This window comes from Euprymna scolopes, chromosome 45, assembly GCF_053919585.1.
Source record: "Euprymna scolopes isolate OS-2025 chromosome 45, ASM5391958v1, whole genome shotgun sequence".
Lineage (NCBI taxonomy): Eukaryota > Metazoa > Mollusca > Cephalopoda > Sepiida > Sepiolidae > Euprymna > Euprymna scolopes.
The window spans coordinates 27,246,652-27,266,231 of NC_136526.1; the positions used below are offsets into that span (position 1 = coordinate 27,246,652).

General features: G+C 25.7%; 1 long non-coding RNA gene across 1 annotated transcript in view; it reads left to right on the forward strand.

The window, feature by feature from the left end:
* Positions 1–1,800: 1,800 nt before the first annotated feature.
* LOC145269301 (uncharacterized) overlaps positions 1,801–19,580 on the forward strand; it is a 73,462-nt gene continuing 55,682 nt past the window's right edge. The window contains exon 1 of the long non-coding RNA XR_013864978.1: positions 1,801–2,471. This is a non-coding gene — a long non-coding RNA (uncharacterized LOC145269301). The remainder of the gene's footprint in view (positions 2,472–19,580) is intronic.

A 19,580-nucleotide genomic window follows, 5' to 3' on the forward strand; every position in this document is an offset into this window, starting at 1 on the left:
AACCAACCAACTGTTCTTCAGTGTCTATCTGATGAAATGTCCTTCGTGATATTCACATCGTTTGTGATTTGCTAGTGTTGCTAGGGATCAAGTACAGTTGATTGGATAAAAATCAATCACAAGAAAAATGTAAAACGTGACCAAATCGACACAGATTTCTGGTAGCAGATTTATTCCAACGTACGTTTTTTTCTTGGCATTTAAATATGTATATGTTAAAATGAGGTATTAATGAGGGGAAAAAAATTGACTGCGTGCGAAAACAAACATGGTGACCAGTGAAAACCATACGATTACAGACCCGAATACTCCTAAAGATCCACTTTTTAAAGGTAAGCTTCTAGTTGGTACTCTAGTATATATTGACCATTAATTATTGTCTTTAGATCGATAAATATTTCTATAAATTAGATTGTATTAGAAACTGTGCACACACGTGAGTATACAAAAAGTTTTCCTATTAATGTTCCTGTTAATTTAAAAATTGTAATTGACGAAACTTGAAGATTGCATATCGAAAAAAAAAAAATTCTATTTAGAAAGGTTTTGTCCAAATATAGGTACATATATTTCAAAATTCTATTTAGAAAGGGCGGGCCGAGCGAATAATGTCAGGTGACAAAACTTGAAGATGGCGATAAATCTATGTTATAAAATAATTGGAAAAAGTCAAATTTCAAGCGAAATTACAAAGGAAAAAGGCCAAACGGTTTAGAAAGGCTAAATTCGTGAAATTTGACCTAAAAAACGTCGAGTGGTTCTAAAATGGGTGATCGATTTACTAGACCGTTGCATTAGAAACTGAGCACCTCCCCTACAAATATTTAAACACTGAAATTTTATTTCATTTTTTTTATAATCTGGTAAATTAGTGTCCATTCGATAATAATTCATTAAAAAAAAAAAAAAAAGTCGAAAATAGAAACAATAAATTAAGGAGGGTGTTACCGCGAGACGTACAGTCACGTATTTTCTAAGGTAAAAATAAAATGTCCTTGATCAATGTTTAGTCAAGACATTAAAAAAATGATAATATCAGAAAAAAGGTTATACTGCATGTATGCGTTATGGAACGAAGTTCTCCGAAAACAAATTTCGGGTTTGTATTACTGTAGTAGTGTAGTAGTACTGTACACATAGATTCGAAAAAGTTGTCATAAAACAAATAAATATTATCAAAGGCAAAATAAGTTATTTTTCTACCTAACTGAATATGTTTTTAGTGTTTATATTTAATGTAACATGTTTATTCAGCTTGAAAAACATACAGTGTTTAGTAAACACTGTTGTGTTTACCGATGTATTGGAAAATTTAAAATGGCGGCCGACTCTCTCTCTCTCTCTCTCTCTCTGAGACGCTAAGTTTGGGAAAATGAGTTATAAATAAAAAACAAAACAAAACAAAAAAACAGTCAAAATACTGTTAAAAACCCGCCGAATATATGTCAGCCTATGTTGTTACGCCGTAACATATTGAGCAAGTTTCTAACAGGTCTGGTTTTTTATTTATAACTCATTTTCCCAAACTTACCGCCTCAAAGAGAGAGTCGGCCGCCATTTAAAATTTTCCAATACATCGGTAAACACTGTATGTTTTTCGAGCTGAATAAACATGTTACATTAAATATAAACACTAAAAACATATCCAGTTAGGTAGAAAAGTATCTTACTTTTGATAACATTTATTTGTTCTATATTTGTTTTGTGAATCTATGTGTCTGTACAGTAATACAAACCCCAAATTTCACTTATTTTTTTTTCTTTTTTACAGCGAGAAAACAATTTGTTATGATACCAAGCAAAGGGTTCGATTTTTAGGAAGAAAAGATAGAAATAAAGATAGGGAGGGAGTCGGTGCTTTACATGGAGTTATCTCCCCGTGGCGTGTTCAATAAATTTCATAATGGCTGACTTCAACGCGCTCTCATAAGAACGTGTTTTTCCGTTGTAAAAAAAAAAAACAAACAAAAAATTACTTGATCAAATTAAATGAAAATTTTTTTCGGGGATCTTCAGTCCAAAATGGATACGTACAATATAACATTTTTTCGATATTTTCATTTTTGAATGTCTTGACTAAACGGTACAACTACCGTTTGGTAGTTAATATATGGGATTTCTGGACAAGAAGCGAAAATATATACATAAATAACGTGGTGACGTTGCACAACGAGTCTAATCGAGTTATCGTTCTTTGTTGAACAAACTTTTCTCCCAATCAATCAATTCTTCAATTCCACATTTTCCCAGAAAAATCAAGCGATTCATACATTTAACGATAACGATATTTGATCTCCTCATTAAAATTCCAACAATTTTATTTTTATTAAACCTGATATGAATTTCATCCGGGTAGGAAGGGACGAATTCCTATCGTTCACCGGTTGTTGGAATTTCTTTGTTTTTATACTTGTTTGCAGAAAAGTTTTCACTTTATATTTCCATGCTTTTCAACTTAGAATAATTCGAAGGTAGGTAAATGTTCGTTCGGCATAAGGATCGTTCGGACAGTTATCATTTTTTTCTGAGATGTCAGGGAGTTGGGGATCATTTCATTTTAAGGGAAGTTTTTTTGCTTTTAGAAGAAACAACAACAACAAAAAAACAATAGTAAAAAACCTGAAATTCTGATAAATATAAAATTCACTCAGAAAAAAAAAATTAAGGCTTGGATGCATTTGAAATATGTTTCCACAATTGGGATAGATTTTGTCTAAATACATCTTGCGTTGAAACAAAATTCTAATTTAAGTTTTATAAACTTGAAATTCAATGAGTAAAATAGAAAATGTCAACTTGCTCAGCCTGGCCGCCGTTTCTGAAATCAGTATTTATTCAAAAACAACTCTCCATCATATTTTAGGTTATTTTTGGGGTAAATTTTGGGGTAAATTTTGAACTACAACTCAACATTCACCTTTAAATTGATTTGTTTTCTGATGTGTTGAAAACCAATATCACATTCAAATTTGAGGCAGACCAAGTACTTTTCTGAATATCAAAATATTTTTTCGAGTGTATTCATGGATTTCAGTGGTCGTCGCCAATGTGGGGAGGGGGTGTTTTGTAACATGCATAGTTGGGGAAAACATGGCCGTCATTGAAAATATAAGGGATTACATTGGATAATAAAGATCTTAATATCCAAAAAAAACAAAAAAAACTACTTATCTTCCCCAAATTTAAATGTGATATTCGTTTTCAGCGTACTTGAAAATCTACAAAAGTTGTCAGTTGAAAGATGAATGTTGCACCGTTGTTGCAGTTGCACGAAAGTAAAAATAAAATACCATATTTTTATTCTGGTAATTAATAATTTGTTTACAACAAAGTGTTTAATTTTTAACGTATAATAAAATCAAACTGTTTTTATTTTTGGAATATGGGTATGTTTAACTGTAGCTAACGGAACAAAAAAAAGGGGGGGGACGTAAAAAACCGAATAAATATACAAATAAATGTTACCATAGGCAATATAAGTTATTATTCTAACTGAATAAGTTTATTTTTTTGTTTAAACTTATTTTCAATTTAATATGCAGCTAGTATCAAATCTTAAAGCTAGAAAATAAGGTGCTAGTTCACTTATTGATCTGCGCCATTTTTTCAATAGTATTTTTAAATTTAATTAAAGTTTTATGATATCTGTTTTTATTAAATTGTAAGGTTAAAGTACTACAAAACACCCTCCCCTCCCCATATTACGAATGGCTTTCTAAATGATAATGTTATTATTTCAGCACGAATCAATAAGTGCACTAGTACCGAAAATAAACATGGCTGACATGAGACTATCACGGAGAGTATCAATAATCTAGGCACCGCCAAAACTGGGGGGGGGGGGGTAAGTACTTTTTGACGGACCGTCTTTTTAAAAATCTACCAAAAATCAGATAATTATCCGATCAATACGAAATTTTCAGCGATTATTAAGAGAAGAATGAACTTTATAACAGTGTACTTATTTTTCATAAACGATATTTATATATATATTTTTTTTGCTTACAACCCCCCCTTGTTTTGAGGGGGTACAAATATGCTTAACCTAATCATCTGAAACCGAACACAACATATTGTGTTGTTGTAAGGGACAGAATTATAGATTAAAAAAAAAAAAAAATTGTTTGCATACCTTATTTTGACGTCTGAATATCAGAACTTCGATTGTGTTTAATTATCCCGCTTTTGAGTTTTGAAGTGTGAAATTCGGTGAATATGTTAAGTAAAATTAATTTAAGTTAAGCAAAAAAAAAAAAAAAAATTTTTTTTAATATTTATACGAAAAAAGCCATTTTAAAATCTTTGATAAAGAAATTGACAATTTTTTTTTTAGCGAGCCGAATAATGCATGACCATTATTAAACAGAGCATGCTTTGAAGAATCGATACAAAGAAAACAAATTCGATAAATATTGTGCCCTTTGTGTTAAAAATAGCATCATTTTTTCGATCCCGTTTGAAAACGTTTGCCGCCTTTCGACTACGGTGGACCAAACACGCAGAAATAATTTTTTTTTATTCTGTTTTAAATTGCCCTCCCCCCATTTTGGGGAGCCTGGCCCCCACACACATACACATTAAAAACCAAACTCATACAAATGGTCACCCATCTGGTACTGGCCAGCCTCAGCGTTAATAATACATTTAAATTTTCGTCACTGAAAAATAAGTTTTGTTTGGCCTGTTTGGTCTTCCATAGTTTGCTTTTTATCAACTACAAACGTAAACATTGTCCATCTAGACTCTAGATCGACGCGAAGTAACTGGTTACCTATATGAATAAGTGGAATTATTTGAAATCCAGGTACTTATATTATAATATTTCTGCATATTCTCATAGAAAATCATCCTAAATCTTAGACAACAAATAAATAAATTAATTATTTCAAAAACCTTTTTTTTTAAATATTTATGTACGTTTTTTGTGCAAGACAAAAAATGTCAGTTGTTAACTTTTTGGGAAAATTAAACATTCAAAATTTAATTAAAAATAGTAGAAAAAGTTTTACATTATTCTGTTTTCTATATGATAAAATTCAGGGTTTTATCTTTCTGGAAAAAAAAATTTACTCAGAAATAATGGATTTTAATAAATGTAATTTCGTTTTAAAGAACAACGACAACAACTTGATTTTTTGGCCATTTTTGGCGGTGCCTACAACAATCGCTAAAAATTGCAGATTACACAAAAATATTGGTAATAAAGGTATACAGTTCGGTTGGACGTTTTCGCATGATTCATGAAATCATTAGTTGTGATTGTGTTTAAAAGCAAATAATTCAAAGGAAAAGCTGACGAAAAAGTGTGACTCTCATATCATCGACGATCAACTTGCCGGCAAAACTTCAACAGTTCGTAAAAAGGATTAAAGATACACACACATTAAAAAATACAACAAACGATCCAAAACGTAACTTCTATTGTATTGTACTATAATTTATTAGTTTTTTTGTTTTTTTTGCATTTTTTGTTTTTAGCGGGAAAAAGATATTTTTTTAAAAAATATGTTTTAATTCTTATTATTCATCTGAAAGAAGCTGAGATTGATTTTTTGACACTTATGTCAACGGATCATCAATAGATAACTAGCATAGACATAGCAAAAATAAGCATATTTTGCAAGTTATAATTTGGGACGCTGAAATAATCAGTAGAACAATATAAGAAAGTTTAATGAAAAAAAAAAAATAAGCATATTTTGCAAGTTATAATTTGGGACGCTGAAATAATCAGTAGAACAATATAAGAAAGTTTAATGAAAAAAAAAAAATAAGCATATTTTGCAAGTTATAATTTGGGACGCTGAAATAATCAGTAGAACAATATAAGAAAGTTTAATGAAAAAAAAAAAATAAGCATATTTTGCAAGTTATAATTTGGGACGCTGAAATAATCAGTAGAACAATATAAGAAAGTTTAATGAAAAAAAAAAAATAAGCATATTTTGCAAGTTATAATTTGGGACACTGAAATAATCAGTAGAACAATATAAGAAAGTTTAATGAAAAAAAAAAAATAAGCATATTTTGCAAGTTATAATTTGGGACACTGAAATAATCAGTAGAACAATATAAGAAAGTTTAATGAAAAAAAAAAAATAAGCATATTTTGCAAGTTATAATTTGGGACACTGAAATAATCAGTAGAACAATATAAGAAAGTTTAATGAAAAAAAAAAAATAAGCATATTTTGCAAGTTATAATTTGGGACACTGAAATAATCAGTAGAACAATATAAGAAAGTTTAATGAAAAAAAAAAGAGAGAAAAAAAAAATATGAATACTATACCCGCGAGCGTCGGGTGAAGCTGAAGTTAGTCCCGGAAATTTCAACAAAAAATAAAACAAGTTAATCAACGAACTTAAAATATAACAATGTTAAGTAACAAAAGAAACTTTTTAATTAACGTACACAAAACATGAATGAAACGATGTTAATTAATCAACAACAAAAATTAAATAAACTTGTTAATTAATGGAAATGAAAATTATATGACATATTGCTCCCTGATGCTATAATTATACAAGGGAATACTTCTCCCTTTTCCGCCAAAGTAACTCCATGAGATGAAGGTGGAACATTTCAGTTCTCGTCCGCAATAATTTTCGGATGTGTCTCTTGGCATGAGACCAAAAACCTTCAGTTAAAAATATGAAATTTGTTTTTCTTTATTTTACTAAATCGTAAAAACTAATGAAAAGCATATAAATGTCAATGCTAATTATTTTTAACGTTTCTTCTCTAATAATTAAAAACAGAAATTTCAATGCTAATTAATATTTAAACGTATCTTTATCTTAAATGCAATTTTTTGTGTGTAGGATTGACGAAGTCAGTATCATGGATGATTGTGGCATGTTCATACATGCCGTTTTCATACTCGCCTAAAGTATTATACACAGCACAAACATCAGATATGATACATGTTTTCGACAAAATCCACGATCGAATTATTGGGAACAATGTTTCTCTATCTCTCCTTTCTACAGTTGTTACATTACATGCATTGGTTTTTTCTTTCTACTGCTCCAAAGACCCAGACTCCATCTCTAAATCTACATCTGTTGTATTTTCATTTAAAAAAGTAGGATTCATCAATTTCTACTTCTTTTGGTGTGTTATCTAAAGTTAACCCTCCCAGCAATATTGGTTTGCTTAAAATATTCTGCTCACAAACTTTTCTAATAAATTGCTTCCAATCTACAATGGCATGGGATGCAATGCCGACTTCTTTCTCAATTGCAGTTTGCTTCATATCTATACTCCAACAAAAAATAAGCATAATTATTCGCAGACGGCTTTTTTTAAAAAACAACCCCTTTCGCACGCTAACAAATGACCTACAGCTCCGGCATACCCAATACCATCCGTCTAATAGTTTACTTCTTTTCATAAACGTTCTAGGGATTTCACATGCTAAACAAGGGCTAGAATTCCCTATCAATCCAATGGAAGCTGCAAACTGAATCTCATCTTCTGTTATTTTTAGTAAAAATGAACTAAATGTCCAATTTAACTCACTTATTTCTTGTGGAGTGAAGACATGGCCCACTATATGTTCTTTAGAAACTCGGGGACGTCCTAAATTAGACATGCTATCTATTCTAAGAAATCTTAGTAATGATTTTGTAGCCGAAAGCAAAAAAAAAAAAATTAAATTCCAATAGCCAATTAAGAAGTTGTTTATCTTTTGTATAGCCAACAATTAAAATGTTGTTTATCTTTTGTATAGCCAACAATCAAGAAGTTGTTGTCCAATTAACCACTGAAAAATGCTTCCATTATTTAAAAAAAAAAAACCCCGAACACTTTATCTTGTGTAGAATTTTTTAACGTTTTTTTTTTTTTTTTTGTACTATCATGTACATATGTATTAAAAAGAAAATAAAGACTTCTGTCTTATGTTCAGACAGAAGCCGGCTTTCAGGTAGACAGAAATGACTGATTACCTAAAATACAGAAAAACAAATTTTTTATTTTTTATTTTCAATTAAAAAAATTACATTGACGGTTTAAATGCTTCAAAAACTCCTTCGAAAATGTTTTCTATTTTCGTTGTTTTGTGTACGTTAATTATTATGCACCCCAAATTATACCTTGCAAAATGAAATTACAAAATAGTAATAAATAAATAAATAAAACTTTAATCATAGCCAGAAATTGACAAATTAAATACTTCAAAATCTCTTTAAAAAAGTTTTAATCATCCTGATGTTAACCTAAAATAAAGAAAATCAAATTTCTTATTTTTTAAAATTTTTTATTTTCGTTTTAAAAAAAATTAAAATGACGGTTTTTGTTTTGTGTTAATTAATAAGTTTCTTTTGTTACTTAACATTGTTATATTTTAAGTTTGGTGATTAACTTCGTTAACTTTGCTTCAGCAATATCCAGAACTCAGCTACAGTAATCGTGCAATCATAATTTTTTTTCCATTTAACATTCTTTCATGATTCTGATTTTTCAGTGTCCCAAATTATATCTTGCGAAATATGCTTATTTTTGCTATGTCTATGCTAGTTATCTCCCTTAGATTTGATGATCCATTGGCATGAGCGCCGATTTTTTACAACAAGAAAAAGCTCCTTTAATTTAACAACGGAAATAAAAGTTATGGAGTTTGTGACGATTATGCAAGGGAGATAACTAACATTGGCTGACCGAAAATAAGCATATTTTTTTTTTTTTTGCAAGATAATTTTGGATGTTAAAATAATTGATTGAACGATGAAACAAATTCAAATAAAAAAAAAGATACCTTATCTTCACAAGTCCAGAGCATAGCCAAGGCAGTTTACAAAAAGGAAACAAGTTAAAAAAATACACTAAATAAAAAATCATGTCCTTTTGAAACTGAAAAATAAATTTTCTATCACAAATGAATTAATTTTTCTTATTAATAATTATATTCATATGAATATAATTATTAATAAGAAAAATTAATTCATGAATACTATACCTGGAACATAATCTGCACAAGAACCGTTAGTCTCAGAAATTGCCAAAACAGTTTACAAAAAGGAAACAAATCAACTAAAAATGTAAAAGGTAGAAAAATTAATAAATGCACAACAAATAAATGTGACCAAAGGCAAGATAAGTGACTCTTTCACATGTGGATCTAAGTTTTTTGTGTGTTTTAACTTATTTTAAAGTGTTTTATTACTTAAAAATAAATGTAGCCACAGACTTCTTTCCCTCTACCAAGCATTACACCTTCAACCTCTGCGATCATGACACATATTTGCATATTGTTTGCATATTGCATCAATTCAAATTAACAGGTCGTAGCCAAGGGATTTTTCTTGCATGACAAGAATGTCAACTTCAGCTGGGTCACCTTCCTCAGTACAGATCGGGACAGTCCCTACACCACAACATGCTTGTCATTACTTGTTGCTTCCTCCACATCTGACAGCGATTTGTGCTACTTATAGATCTGGAACATCCCATATCTACAAGTGAGGGACAGTACACATCACCAATTTTGACTCCAACAACAGGCAATTCTGTGTTTATTGTTTGGCAAGAGGTAGTGGGGGAATAATACCTTGTCCTCAACTTTGTTTCCTGAACAGTTGCAAGGTATGTGACCCACCTCATTGCAGTGATAACATCATACTGTTCTGTGTGTTCATGAATAAACACTCCTCATACCACTTTGACTCCAGCATTTCTTAGCAAAATCATTAGCCCCCTCCATATTTACAGCACATTGGGCTCTCGCATTTATTGCTTGCTGGGAGAGAATCCACATTATCTCTGTAAGTCTATGGTGCTGCATGACGAGTGTTAGCTGCTGCTGCAATTGGCTCTGATTCCTAAAGGATGTTTTGAGTTCAGGCCAACAATCTGTTGTTAATTCATCAATCTGTGATGATGCTAGTAACAGTCCTAAAGGCACAGCTTAATATTTTGTCGTTGACCAAATAGTAAAAATAATATTTTGTCGTCAACCAAATAGTAAAAATATTATTTTGTCATCAACCAAATAGTAAAAATAATATTTTGTCATCAACCAAATAGTAAAAATAATATTTTGTCATCAACCAAATAGTAAAAATAATATTTTGTCATCAACCAAATAGTAAAAATAATATTTTGTTGTCAACCAAATAGTAAAAATAATATTTTGTCATCAACCAAATAGTAAAAATAATATTTTGTCATCAACCAAATAGTAAAAATAATATTTTGTTGTCAACCAAATAGTAAAAATAATATTTTGTCATCAACCAAATAGTAAAAATAATATTTTGTTGTAAACCAAATAGTAAAAATAATATTTTGTCATCAACCAAATAGTAAAAATAATATTTTGTCATCAACTAAATAGTAAAAATAATATTTTGTCATCAACCAAATAGTAAAAATAATATTTTGTCGTCGACCAAATAGTAAAAATAATATTTTGTTGTCAACCAAATAGTAAAAATAATATTTTGTTGTCAACCAAATAGTAAAAATAATATTTTGTCATCCACCAAATAGTAAAAATAATATTTTGTTGTAAACCAAATAGTAAACATAATATTTTGTCATCAACCAAATAGTAAAAATAATATTTTGTTGTCAACCACATAGTAAGAATAATATTTTGTCATCAACCAAATAGTAAAAATAATATTTTGTCATCAACCAAATAGTAAAAATAATATTTTGTCATCAACCAAATAGTAAAAATAATATTTTGTTGTCAACCAAATAGTAAAAATAATATTTTGTTGTCAACCAAATAGTAAAAATAATATTTTGTTGTCAACCAAATAGTAAAAATAATATTTTGTCATCAACAAAATAGTAAAAATAATATTTTGTTGTCAACCAAATAGTAAAAATAATATTTTGTTGTCAACCAAATAGTAAAAATAATATTTTGTTGTCAACCAAATAGTAAGAATAATATTTTGTCGTCGACCAAATAGTAAAAATAATATTTTGTTGTCAACCAAATAGTAAAAATAATATTTTGTTGTCAACCAAATAGTAAGAATAATATTTTGTCATCGACCAAATAGTAAAAATAATATTTTGTTGTCAACCAAATAGTAAAAATAATATTTTGTTGTCAACCAAAGAGTAAAAATAATATTTTGTTGTCAACCAAATAGTAAAAATAATATTTTGTTGTCAACCAAATAGTAAAAATAATATTTTGTTGTCAACCAAATAGTAAAAATAATATTTTGTTGTCAACCAAATAGTAAAAATAATATTTTATTGTCAACCAAATAGTAAAAATAATATTTTGTTGTAAACCAAATAGTAAAAATAATATTTTGTCATCGACCAAATAGTAAAAATAATATTTTGTTGTCAACCAAATAGTAAATATATTTTGTTGTCAACCAAATAGTAAAAATAATATTTTGTTGTCAACCAAATAGTAAAAATAATATTTTATTGTCAACCAAATAGTAAAAATAATATTTTGTTGTAAACCAAATAGTAAAAATAATATTTTGTCATCGACCAAATAGTAAAAATAATATTTTGTTGTCAACCAAATAGTAAATATAATATTTTGTTGTCAACCAAATAGTAAAAATAATATTTTGTTGTCAACCAAATAGTAAGAATAATATTTTGTTGTCAACCAAATAGTAAAAATAATATTTTGTTGTCAACCAAATAGTAAAAATAATATTTTGTTGTCAACCAAATAGTAAAAATAATATTTTGTCATCAACCAAATAGTAAAAATAATATTTTGTCATCAACCAAATAGTAAAAATAATATTTTGTTGTCAACCAAATAGTAAAAATAATATTTTGTTGTCAACCAAATAGTAAAAATAATATTTTGTTGTCAACCAAATAGTAAAAATAATATTTTGTTGTCAACCAAATAGTAAAAATAATATTTTGTCATCGACCAAATAGTAAAAATAATATTTTGTTGTCAACCAAATAGTAAAAATAATATTTTGTTGTCAACCAAATAGTAAAAATAATATTTTGTTGTCAACCAAATAGTAAAAATAATATTTTGTCATCGACCAAATAGTAACAATAATATTTTGTTGTCAACCAAATAGTAACAATAATATTTTGTCGTCGACCAAATAGTAAAAATAATATTTTGTTGTCAACCAAATAGTAAAAATAATATTTTGTTGTCAACCAAATAGTAAAAATAATATTTTGTTGTCAACCAAATAGTAAGAATAATATTTTGTCGTCGACCAAATAGTAAAAATAATATTTTGTTGTCACCCAAATAGTAAAAATAATATTTTGTCGTCGACCAAATAGTAAAAATAATATTGTCATCGACAAAATAGTAAAAATAATATTTTGTTGTCAACCAAATAGTAAAAATAATATTTTGTTGTCAACCAAATAGTAAAAATAATATTTTGTTGTCAACCAAATAGTAAAAATAATATTTTGTTGTCAACCAAATAGTAAAAATAATATTTTGTTGTCAACCAAATAGTAAAAATTTTATTTTGTCATCAACCAAATAGTAAAAATAATATTTTGTTGTCAACCAAACAGTAAAAATAATATTTTGTTGTCAACCAAATAGTAAAAATAATATTTTGTTGTCAACCAAATAGTAAAAATAATATTTTGTCGTCGACCAAATAGTAAAAATAATATTTTGTTGTCAACCAAACAGTAAAAATAATATTTTGTTGTCAACCAAATAGTAAAAATAATATTTTGTCATCGACCAAATAGTAAAAATAATATTTTGTTGTCAACCAAATAGTAAAAATAATATTTTGTCATCGACCAAATAGTAAAAATAATATTTTGTTGTCAACCAAATAGTAAAAATAATATTTTGTTGTCAACCAAATAGTAAAAATAATATTTTGTCATCGACCAAATAGTAACAATAATATTTTGTTGTCAACCAAATAGTAACAATAATATTTTGTTGTCAACCAAATAGTAAAAATAATATTTTGTTGTCAACCAAATAGTAAAAATAATATTTTGTTGTCAACCAAATAGTAAAAATAATATTTTGTCATCAACCAAATAGTAAAAATAATATTTTGTCATCAACCAAATAGTAAAAATAATATTTTGTTGTCAACCAAATAGTAAAAATAATATTTTGTTGTCAACCAAATAGTAAAAATAATATTTTGTTGTCAACCAAATAGTAAAAATATTATTTTGTTGTCAACCAAATAGTAAAAATAATATTTTGTTGTCAACCAAATAGTAAAAATAATATTTTGTCATCGACCAAATATTAAAAATAATATTTTTTTGTCAACCAAATAGTAAAAATAATATTTTGTTGTCAACCAAATAGTAAAAATAATATTTTGTTGTCAACCTAATAGTAAGAATAATATTTTGTCGTCGACCAAATAGTAAAAATAATATTTTGTTGTCAACCAAATAGTAAAAATAATATTTTGTTGTCAACCAAATAGTAAAAATAATATTTTGTTGTCAACCAAATAGTAAGAACAATATTTTTTTGTCAACCAAATAGTAAAAATAATATTTTGTTGTCAACCAAATAGTAAAAATAATATTTTGTTGTCAACCAAATAGTAAGAATACTATTTTGTCATCGACCAAATAGTAAAAATAATATTTTGTTGTCAACCAAATAGTAAAAATAATATTTTATTGTCAACCAAATAGTAAGAATAATATTTTGTTTCCACCAAATAGTAAAAATAATATTTTGTTGTCAACCAAATAGTAAAAATAATATTTTGTTGTCAACCAAATAGTAAGAATAATATTTTGTCGTCGACCAAATAGTAAAAATAATATTTTGTTGTCAACCAAATAGTAAAAATAATATTTTGTTGTCAACCAAATAGTAAGAATAATATTTTGTCGTCGACCAAATAGTAAAAATAATATTTTGTTGTCAACCAAATAGTAAAAATAATATTTTGTCATCGACCAAATAGTAACAATAATATTTTGTTGTCAACCAAATAGTAACAATAATATTTTGTTGTCAACCAAATAGTAACAATAATATTTTGTTGTCAACCAAATAGTAAAAATAATATTTTGTTGTCAACCAAATAGTAAAAATAATATTTTGTTGTCAACCAAATAGTAAAAATAATATTTTGTCATCAACCAAATAGTAAAAATAATATTTTGTCATCAACTAATTAGTAAAAATAATATTTTGTTGTCAACCAAATAGTAAAAATAATATTTTGTTGTCAACCAAATAGTAAAAATAATATTTTGTTGTCAACCAAATAGTAAAAATATTATTTTGTTGTCAACCAAATAGTAAAAATAATATTTTGTTGTCAACCTAATAGTAAGAATAATATTTTGTCGTCGACCAAATAGTAAAAATAATATTTTGTTGTCAACCAAATAGTAAAAATAATATTTTGTTGTCAACCAAATAGTAAAAATAATATTTTGTTGTCAACCAAATAGTAAGAATAATATTTTGTTGTCAACCAAATAGTAAAAATAATATTTTGTTGTCAACCAAATAGTAAAAATAATATTTTGTTGTCAACCAAATAGTAAGAATAATATTTTGTCATCGACCAAATAGTAAAAATAATATTTTGTTGTCAACCAAATAGTAAAAATAATATTTTATTGTCAACCAAATAGTAAAAATAATATTTTGTTGTCAACCAAATAGTAAAAATAATATTTTGTCATCGACCAAATAGTAAAAATAATATTTTGTTGTCAACCAAATAGTAAAAATAATATTTTGTTGTCAACCAAATAGTAAAATAATATTTTGTTGTCAACCAAATAGTAAGAATAATATTTTGTTGTCAACCAAATAGTAAAAATAATATTTTGTTGTCAACCAAATAGTAAAAATAATATTTTGTTGTCAACCAAATAGTAAGAATAATATTTTGTCGTCGACCAAATAGTAAAAATAATATTTTGTTGTCAACCAAATAGTAAAAATAATATTTTGTTGTCAACCAAATAGTAAAAATAATATTTTGTTGTCAACCAAATAGTAAAAATAATATTTTGTCGTCGACCAAATAGTAAAAATAATATATTGTTGTCAACCAAACAGTAAAAATAATATTTTGTTGTCAACCAAATAGTAAAAATAATATTTTGTTGTCAACCAAATAGTAAAAATAATATTTTGTCGTCGACCAAATAGTAAAAATAATATTTTGTTGTCAACCAAATAGTAAAAATAATATTTTGTTGTCAACCAAATAGTAAAAATAATATTTTGTCATCGACCAAATAGTAAAAATAATATTTTGTTGTCAACCAAATAGTAAAAATAATATTTTGTCATCGACCAAATAGTAAAAATAATATTTTGTTGTCAACCAAATAGTAAAAATAATATTTTGTTGTCAACCAAATAGTAAAAATAATATTTTGTTGTCAACCAAATAGTAAAAATAATATTTTGTCATCGACCAAATAGTAACAATAATATTTTGTTGTCAACCAAATAGTAACAATAATATTTTTTTGTCAACCAAATAGTAAAAATAATATTTTGTTGTCAACTAAATAGTAAAAATAATATTTTGTTGTCAACCAAATAGTAAAAATAATATTTTGTCATCAACCAAATAGTAAAAATAATATTTTGTCATCAACCAAATAGTAAAAATAATATTTTGTTGTCAACCAAATAGTAAAAATAATATTTTGTTGTCAACCAAATAGTAAAAATAATATTTTGTTGTCAACCAAATAGTAAAAATAATATTTTGTTGTCAACCAAATAGTATAAATAATATTTTGTAATCGACCAAATAGTAAAAATAATATTTTGTTGTCAACCAAATAGTAAAAATAATATTTTGTCGTCGACCAAATAGTAAAAATAATATTTTGTTGTCAACCAAATAGTAAAAATAATATTTTGTCATCGACCAAATAGTAAGAATAATATTTTGTTGTCAACCAAATAGTAAAAATAATATTTTGTCATCGACCAAATAGTAAAAATAATATTTCGTTGTCAACCAAATAGTAAAAATAATATTTTGTTGTCAACCAAATAGTAAAAATAATATTTTGTTGTCAACCAAATAGTAAAAATAATATTTTGTCATCGACCAAATAGTAAAAATAATATTTTGTTGTCAACCAAATAGTAAAAATAATATTTTGTCATCGACCAAATAGTAAAAATAATATTTTGTTGTCAACCAAATAGTAAGAATAATATTTTGTTGTCAACCAAATAGTAAAAATAATATTTTGTTGTCAACCAAATAGTAAAAATAATATTTTGTTGTCAACCAAATAGTAAGAATAATATTTTGTCGTCGACCAAATAGTAAAAATAATATTTTGTTGTCAACCAAATAGTAAAAATAATATTTTGTCGTCGACCAAATAGTAAAAATAATATTTTGTCATCGACCAAATAGTAAAAATAATATTTTGTTGTCAACCACATAGTAAAAATAATATTTTGTTGTCAACCAAATAGTAAAAATAATATTTTGTCATCGACCAAATAGTAAAAATAATATTGTGTTGTCAACCAAATAGTAAAAATAATATTTTGTTGTCAACCAAATAGTAAAAATGTTATTTTGTCATCAACCAAATAGTAAAAATAATATTTTGTTGTCAACCAAATAGTAAGAATAATATTTTGTCGTCGACCAAATAGTAAAAATAATATTTTGTTGTCAACCAAATAGTAAAAATAATATTTTGTTGTCAACCAAATAGTAAAAATACTATTTTGTTGTCAACCAAATAGTAAGAATAATATTTTGTCGTCGACCAAATAGTAAAAATAATATTTTGTTGTCAACCAAATAGTAAAAATAATATTTTGTTGTCAACCAAATAGTAAAAATAATATTTTGTTGTCAACCAAATAGTAAGAATAATATTTTGTCGTCGACCAAATAGTAAAAATAATATTTTGTTGTCACCCAAATAGTAAAAATAATATTTTGTCGTCGACCAAATAGTAAAAATAATATTTTGTCATCGACCAAATAGTAACAATAATATTTTGTTGTCAACCAAATAGTAACAATAATATTTTGTTGTCAACCAAATAGTAAAAATAATATTTTGTTGTCAACCAAATAGTAAAAATAATATTTTGTTGTCAACCAAATAGTAAAAATAATATTTTGTCATCAACCAAATAGTAAAAATAATATTTTGTCATCAACCAAATAGTAAAAATAATATTTTGTTGTCAACCAAATAGTAAAAATAATATTTTGTTGTCAACCAAATAGTAAAAATAATATTTTGTTGTCAACCAAATAGTAAAAATATTATTTTGTTGTCAACCAAATAGTAAAAATAATATTTTGTTGTCAACCAAATAGTAAAAATAATATTTTGTCATCGACCAAATATTAAAAATAATATTTTTTTGTCAACCAAATAGTAAAAATAATATTTTGTTGTCAACCAAATAGTAAAAATAATATTTTGTTGTCAACCTAATAGTAAGAATAATATTTTGTCGTCTACCAAATAGTAAAAATAATATTTTGTTGTCAACCAAATAGTAAAAATAATATTTTGTTGTCAACCAAATAGTAAAAATAATATTTTGTTGTCAACCAAATAGTAAGAACAATATTTTTTTGTCAACCAAATAGTAAAAATAATATTTTGTTGTCAACCAAATAGTAAAAATAATATTTTGTTGTCAACCAAATAGTAAGAATACTATTTTGTCATCGACCAAATAGTAAAAATAATATTTTGTTGTCAACCAAATAGTAAAAATAATATTTTGTTGTCAACCAAATAGTAAAAATACTATTTTGTTGTCAACACAATAGTAAGAATAATATTTTGTCGTCGACCAAATAGTAAAAATAATATTTTGTTGTCAACCAAATAGTAAAAATAATATTTTGTTGTCAACCAAATAGTAAAAATAATATTTTGTTGTCAACCAAATAGTAAGAATAATATTTTGTCGTCGACCAAATAGTAAAAATAATATTTTGTTGTCACCCAAATAGTAAAAATAATATTTTGTCGTCGACCAAATAGTAAAAATAATATTTTGTCATCGACCAAATAGTAACAATAATATTTTGTTGTCAACCAAATAGTAACAATAATATTTTGTTGTCAACCAAATAGTAAAAATAATATTTTGTTGTCAACCAAATAGTAAAAATAATATTTTGTTGTCAACCAAATAGTAAAAATAATATTTTGTCATCAACCAAATAGTAAAAATAATATTTTGTCATCAACCAAATAGTAAAAATAATATTTTGTTGTCAACCAAATAGTAAAAATAATATTTTGTTGTCAACCAAATAGTAAAAATAATATTTTGTTGTCAACCAAATAGTAAAAATATTATTTTGTTGTCAACCAAATAGTAAAAATAATATTTTGTTGTCAACCAAATAGTAAAAATAATATTTTGTCATCGACCAAATATTAAAAATAATATTTTTTTGTCAACCAAATAGTAAAAATAATATTTTGTTGTCAACCAAATAGTAAAAATAATATTTTGTTGTCAACCTAATAGTAAGAATAATATTTTGTCGTCGACCAAATAGTAAAAATAATATTTTGTTGTCAACCAAATAGTAAAAATAATATTTTGTTGTCAACCAAATAGTAAAAATAATATTTTGTTGTCAACCAAATAGTAAGAACAATATTTTTTTGTCAACCAAATAGTAAAAATAATATTTTGTTGTCAACCAAATAGTAAAAATAATATTTTGTTGTCAACCAAATAGTAAGAATACTATTTTGTCATCGACCAAATAGTAAAAATAATATTTTGTTGTCAACCAAATAGTAAAAATAATATTTTATTGTCAACCAAATAGTAAGAATAATATTTTGTTTCCACCAAATAGTAAAAATAATATTTTGTTGTCAACCAAATAGTAAAAATAATATTTTGTTGTCAACCAAATAGTAAGAATAATATTTTGTCGTCGACCAAATAGTAAAAATAATATTTTGTTGTCAACCAAATAGTAAAAATAATATTTTGTTGTCAACCAAATAGTAAGAATAATATTTTGTCGTCGACCAAATAGTAAAAATAATATTTTGTTGTCAACCAAATAGTAAAAATAATATTTTGTCATCGACCAAATAGTAACAATAATATTTTGTTGTCAACCAAATAGTAACAATAATATTTTGTTGTCAACCAAATAGTAACAATAATATTTTGTTGTCAACCAAATAGTAAAAATAATATTTTGTTGTCAACCAAATAGTAAAAATAATATTTTGTTGTCAACCAAATAGTAAAAATAATATTTTGTTGTCAACCAAATAGTAAAAATATTATTTTGTTGTCAACCAAATAGTAAAAATAATATTTTGTTGTCAACCTAATAGTAAGAATAATATTTTGTCGTCGACCAAATAGTAAAAATAATATTTTGTTGTCAACCAAATAGTAAAAATAATATTTTGTTGTCAACCAAATAGTAAAAATAATATTTTGTTGTCAACCAAATAGTAAGAATAATATTTTGTTGTCAACCAAATAGTAACAATAATATTTTGTTGTCAACCAAATAGTAACAATAATATTTTGTTGTCAACCAAATAGTAAAAATAATATTTTGTTGTCAACCAAATAGTAAAAATAATATTTTGTTGTCAACCAAATAGTAAAAATAATAT